Here is a 6,076-nt window from a genome sequence, read left to right on the forward strand (position 1 = left end):
TCCTCAATTTCTTGAAGTACATCTGTACTTCAGAATTTCTTGAAGTACTGTCCGTGTGTGTGTGTGTGCGTGTGTGTGCTGTGCATATATATAAATGTGTGCATACACAATCTCCTACTGCTTCTCTGGAGAAGCCTGATTTATACAGGTAGTAAGGTAGTGGGTAATTGTAGGGACAAAAGGCTGGATTACATATGGCCTTGTAAAGTCACAGTAAGGACGTTAGCTTTAAGTTTCAGATGAGAAATTAATGGAGGATTTTGAGCCTGAAGCATGACATGATCTCATATATCTTTTTTAACTTTTATTTTTAGGTTCAAGAGTACACATGCAGGTTTGTTATATAGGTAAATTGCATGACATGGGGGTTTAGTGTGCAGATTATTTTGTCACCCAGGTAATAAGCATAATACCCAATGATAGTTTTTCGATCTTCACCCTCCTACCACCCTCCGTCCTCAAGTAGGCCCCTGTGTCTGTTGTTCCCTTCTTTGTGTCTATATGTACTTGATGTTTAGCTCCTATGTATAAGTGAGAACATATGGTATTTGGTTTTCTGTTCCTGTGTTAGTTTGCTTAGGCTAATGGCCTCCAGCTCCATCCATGGTTTTTTTGTTTTGTTTTGTTTTTTTGAGATGGAGTCTCCCTCTGTTGCTCAGGCTGAAGTGCAGTGACTTGATCTTGGCTCACTGTACTCCGCCACCTGGGATCAAGCGATTCTCCTGCCTCAGTTTCTTGAGTAGCTGGGATTACAGGTGCTCGCCACCACACCTGGCGGGGTTTCACCATGTTGACCAGGCTGGTCTTGAACTCCTGACCTTGTGATTCGCCTGCCTCGGCCTCCCAAAGTGCTAGGATAACAGGTGTGAGCTACCATGCCTGCCCTCCATATGAATTTTAAAATAGCTTTTTTTCTAATTTTGTGAAGAATGTCATTGGTAGTTTGATAGGAGTAGCATTAAGTCTATAAATTGCTTTGGGCAGTATGGCCATTTTAACAATATTGATTTCTTCTCACTCATGAGCATGGAATATTTTTCCATTTGTTTGTGTCATTTCTGATTTCTTTGAGCAGTGTTTGTAATTCTCATTGTAGAGATCTTTCAATTTCCTAGTTACTTTTATTCTTAGGTATTTTATTCTTTTCATGGCTATTGTGAACGGGATTGCTTCTTGATTTGGCTCTCTGCTTGGATGTTGTTTATGTATATGAATGCTACTGACTTTTGCACATTGATTTTGTATCCTGAAGCATTGCTAAAGTTGTTTATTAGGTTTTATTAGTTGGTTTTCATACTGCTATAAAGAACCACCCAAGACTGAGCAATTTATAAAGAAAATAAGGTTTAGTTGACTCACAGTTCATCATGGCTGGAGAGGCCTGGGGAAACTCACAATCATGGTAGAAGGCAAAGTGGGAGAAAGGCACCTTTTTCACAAGGCACACAACAGGAAGGAGAAGTGCGCAGCAAAGGGGGAAGTACCCCTGATAAAACCATTCGATCTCGTGAGAACTCACTATCATAACAGCATGGGAGAAACTGACTCTGTCATTCAATTACTTCCACCTGGTCTTTCCCTCGACACATGGGGATTACAATTCAAGATGACATTGGGTGGGGACGCAAAGTCTAACCATATCACAGATCAAGGAGCTTTTGGGCAGAGATTATGGGATTTTCCTAGATATAGAATTGTATCTCACCTGCAAACAGGCAGAGTTTGACTTCCTCTTTTCCTATATGGACACCTTTCATTTCTTCCTCTTGCCTGGTTGCTCTGGCTAGGGTTTCCAGTACTGTGTAGAATAGTTGTGAGAGAGGGCATCCTTGTTTTGTGCCAGTTTTCAAGGGGAATACTTCTAGCTTTTGCCCATTCAGTATTGTATTGGCTGTAGGTTTTTCATAGATGGCTCTATTATTTTGAAGTATGTTCCTTCAATGCCTAGTGTGTTGAGAGTTTTTTACATGAAGAGATGTTGAATTTTATTGAAAGCCTTTTCTGCATTTATTGAGATTATTATGTAGTTTTTGTTTTTAGTTTTGTTTACGTGATGAATCATATTTATTGATTTGCATATGCTGAACCAACCTTGTATCCCAGGGATAAAGCCTACTTGATTGTGGTGGATTAGGTTTTTGATGTGCTGCTGAGTTCAGTTTACTGGTATTTTGTTGAGAATTTTTACATCTATATTCATCAAGGATATTGGCCTGAAGTTTTCATTTTTGTGGTGTCTCTGCCAGGTTTTGGTATCAGGATGATGCTGGCCTCATTGAATGAGTTAGGGAGGAGTCCCTCCTCCTCAATTTTTTGGAATAGTTTCAGTATGAATGGTACCAGCTCTTAGTACATCTGGCAGAATTTGGCTGTGATTCTGTCTGGTCCTGTGCTTTTTCTTGTTGTTGGATTATTACTGACTCAATTCTGGAACTCCTTATTGGTCTGGTCAGGGATTCAATTTCTTCCTGGTTCAATCTTGGGAGGTTGTATTTTCAGGAATTTATCCATTTCTTCTAGGTTTTGCAACTTGTGTGCATAGGAGTATTCACAGTAGTCTCTGAGGGTTTTTTGTATTTCTGTGGGGTTAGTGGTTACCCTTTGTCATTGCTGATTGTGTTTATTTGGATCTTCTCTTTTTTCATTAGTCTAGCTATGTGGTCTATCTATCTCATTTATTCTTTCAAAGAACCAATTCTTGGATTCGCTGATCTTTTGTATGGCTTTTTTGCATCTCAATTTCCTTCATTTCAGCTCTGATTTTGGTTATTTATTTTATTCTGCTAGCTTTGGGGTTGGTTTGCCCTCGTTTCTCTAGTTCCTCTACATGTGATGTTCAGTTGTTAATTTGAGATCTTTCTAACTTTTTGATTGGGCATTTTGCACCATAAGCTTCCCTCTTAACATTGGTTTAGCTGAGTTCCAGATATTCTGGTATTTTGTACCTTTGTTCTCATTAATTTCAAAGTATTGCTTGATTTCTGCTTTAATTTGATTGTTTACCAAAAAGTCATTCAGGAGCAGTTTGTTCAATTTTCATGTAATAATATGGATTTGGACAATTTTCTTAGTATTGATTTCTATACTAATTATGTTGTGGTTCAAGAATATGCTTGGTAAGATTTCAGGTTTTTTTTTTTTTAATTTGCTGAGGATTGTTCTATGTCCAATTATGTGGCTGATTTTAGAGTATGTGCCATGTGCAAATGAGAAGAATGTATATTCTGTTGTTCGTGGGTGGAGAGTTCTGTAGGTATCTCTTAGGCCCATATGGTCAGTGTTGAGTTCAGGTCCTGAAAAATCTTTTGTTAGTTTTCTGCCTTAATGATGTGTCTAATATTGTCAGTTGGGTGTTAATGTCTCCCACTATTATTTTGTGGTTATCTAAGTCTCTTCATAGGTTTCTAATAACTTGTTTAATGAATCTGCATGTGCTCCTGTGTTGGGAGCATATTTAGGATAGTTAGGTCTTCTTATTCCCATTACATAATGTCCTTCTTTGTCTTTTTTGGTCTTTGTTTGTTTAAAGTGTTTTGCCTGAAATTAGAAGAGCAACCTCTGATTTTTGGTTTTCCATTTGCTTGGTAGATTTTTCTCCATCCCTTTACTTTGAGTCTATGGGTGTCATTGCAGGTGGGAAAGGTCTCTTGAAGACACTGTGTCATTGAGTTTTGCTTCTTTATCCAACTTCCCACTCCATGCCTTTTAACGGGGGCATTTAGCCCATTTACATTCAAGTTTAATATTGATATGTGTGGATTTAATCCTCTCGTTTTGCTGTTAACTGGTTATTTTGTGGACTTGCTTGTGCAGTTGCTTAGTAGTGTCAATGGTCTGTGTACCTAAGTGTGATTTTGTAGTGGATGGTAATGGTCTATCTTTTCCACATTTAGCACTCTCTTCAGGACCTCTTATAAGGCAGGCCTGGTGGTAATAAATTCCCTTAGCATTTGCTTGTCTGAAAAAGATCTTAATTCTCCTTCACTTATGAAGCTTAGTTTGGCTGGGTATAAAATTATTCATTGGAATTTCTTTTCTTTAAGAGTGCTGAATATAGGCCCCCAATATCTTCTGGCTTGTAGGTTTTCTGCTGAAAGGTCCACTGTTAGCCTGATGAGATTCCCTTTGTAGGTGACCTGCCCCTTCTCTCTAGTTGCCTTGAAAGTCTTTCCTTTCATTTTGACCTCTGAGAATTGGGTGATTATGTGTCTTGGGGATGGTTACTTAGTCTAACAAAAATAAAGAAAAAGATTAGGCTGGGCATGGTGGCTCACACCTGTAATTTCAGCACTTTGGGAGGATGAGGCAAGAGGATCACCTGAACCTAGGAGTTCAAGACCAGCCTGGGTGGGGCACGGTGGCTCACGCCTGTAATCCCAGCACTTTGGGAGGCAGAGCAGGCAGATCATGAGGTCAAAGGATAGGGACCATCCTGGCCAACATGGTGAAACCCTATCTCTACTAAAAATATAAAATTAGCCGGGCGTGGTGGCACACACCTGTAGTCCCTGCTACTCAGGAGGCTGAGGCAGGAGAATCTCTTCAGCCTGAGAGGTGGAGGTTGCAGTGAGCTGAGATTGCACCACTGCACTCCAGCCTGGTGACGGAGTAAGACTCCGTCTCAAAAAATAAATAAATAAAAATAAAAATAAATAAATAAAAGACTAGTCTGGGCAAGATGGTGAGACCTCACCTCAACAACAACAAAAAATTAGCCAGGCATGGTGTTGTGCACCTGTAGTTCCAGCTATCAATGAATCCCCTGGTTCAGGACCACGGAATATCATACTCGTTGAAAATGAGAAATCATTCCCCATTTACCTGAAGACAACCTAAAGCTCTTTGATTTTAGTATGTCTCTCAGAACTAGCTCGATTGATGACCAAGATGAATTTTCCCACTAAACTGCTGAGAAGTGAAATCAGAGTTAGGGTAAACTTCATTCAAATAACATTGACAAGTTTTCAGACTTTGAGACACAGGGCTAATTGCCTAATGTTGGTGAGTTAGAGCAAGCTGCTTCTTCTTCTACTTTTTTTTTTTTTTTAATGTAGAGAACAAAATTCAAAATCCCCATGATACTATAGTCATTCATCTTTCCTCTAGAGTAAGGGCTATAGACTACAAGGTTCTTCTGGATTTCTGCTACTACTGCTGTGTTCATAGCTAGTTCAGTGCCTTCTAACAATGCCTTCTGCACAGGACTGCTGAGGGACTAAGTGGCAAACTGTGCCTGACCCATGGTTAACATTCAATAAATGGGGCACACTACCATTTGCCCTCATAACGTTGAAAGAAGTAATGCAAGCATATTTCTCATAATGGTTAATGCTAAAGTACATCCAAATGTTTATTTATGACAAGTGTTTTAGGAGCCAAAATATGTTTCTCAGGAAAAGTTGTCAGTATATTTGGGTCTCGATTATCTTACTAAAGTTTGCTAAAGGCTTTCTCCTAGTCTACTTCACTGGCGGGTGGCGAGCAGTCTGGAACAAGTATAATTTAAACAGAAGAATAAACAATTAAATCTATTTCAAAGTGAGTTAGAAGCTGCGTGTAATAGGCTCTCCACTTTCTAGAGTAATTTCTGTTACCAGGATAGGTGTTATAATCTAGAAATTCTGTGGATATTCAACCCTAGAGTGCTAGTAGAGTATAGCTGATGTATGGAGAGGAATCTAAGTTATATTATTCAAATATAATGTTTGGGAGACAAGAATTTTTGACCCATATGTATTTACACTAACTAAATGCAAACTATAGTCCAACAGCAATGGTATTTTGATTCTCTGAGTTAGAAGGTAATTGATGGGAATGAGGGAGAAATTTACTGTAGAAATGATGCTTTCTGAGAAATATCTTATGTGTTACGGAATCCGTAGCATAACCTTCCTTAAACATATTACCATAGGACCCTTATAATTTCTGATGACACTGATGATATTACTTAACTTGTTGAATGGGTCAATTGATGTAAGTTAAGTGTTTAGGACAGTAACTGACATATGTTGAATAAATATTAGTTTCTGCTTAAAATCTGGATCAAAATCTTTCTCCAAAAATTTTCTGACCCTAA

The sequence above is a fragment of the Chlorocebus sabaeus genome, chromosome 7, assembly GCF_047675955.1.
Source record: "Chlorocebus sabaeus isolate Y175 chromosome 7, mChlSab1.0.hap1, whole genome shotgun sequence".
Taxonomy (NCBI): Eukaryota; Metazoa; Chordata; class Mammalia; order Primates; family Cercopithecidae; genus Chlorocebus; species Chlorocebus sabaeus.